The 310-nt window shown below is 40.6% G+C and overlaps 1 non-coding gene across 1 annotated transcript; it reads left to right on the top strand.

Moving 5' to 3' along the window:
* On the top strand, positions 1-73 carry trnar-ucg (transfer RNA arginine (anticodon UCG)). Its single transcript has one exon. It is a non-coding gene; the product is annotated as a tRNA-Arg (tRNA).
* Positions 74-310: the final 237 nt, after the last annotated feature.

Consider the following 310-nt stretch of genomic DNA (forward strand, 5'->3'; position numbering starts at 1 on the left):
GACCCAGTGGCCTAATGGATAAGGCACCAGTCTTCGGAGCTGGGGATTGTGGGTTCGAGTCCCACCTGGGTCGGGATAAGGTTTTCATGTAGATTTGTTGAACACTAAACCCAAACTAAAAAGATAATCAGGAAGTGCAGGTTAAAATGCTACTCGTTAGCTTCACAATCAAGGCAAAACTCCTCTGATCTCTGAAATTTCAGCTTATAAACTCATCAAGGTGAATAATTACGATGTTCAGAATGCATAAGGTAAGCCAGGACTAACTTGAAACTGTTTTAAATGGATTGACTCTGTTTTTCACATTAAG

Source organism: Periophthalmus magnuspinnatus, chromosome 2, assembly GCF_009829125.3.
Source record: "Periophthalmus magnuspinnatus isolate fPerMag1 chromosome 2, fPerMag1.2.pri, whole genome shotgun sequence".
Lineage (NCBI taxonomy): Eukaryota > Metazoa > Chordata > Actinopteri > Gobiiformes > Gobiidae > Periophthalmus > Periophthalmus magnuspinnatus.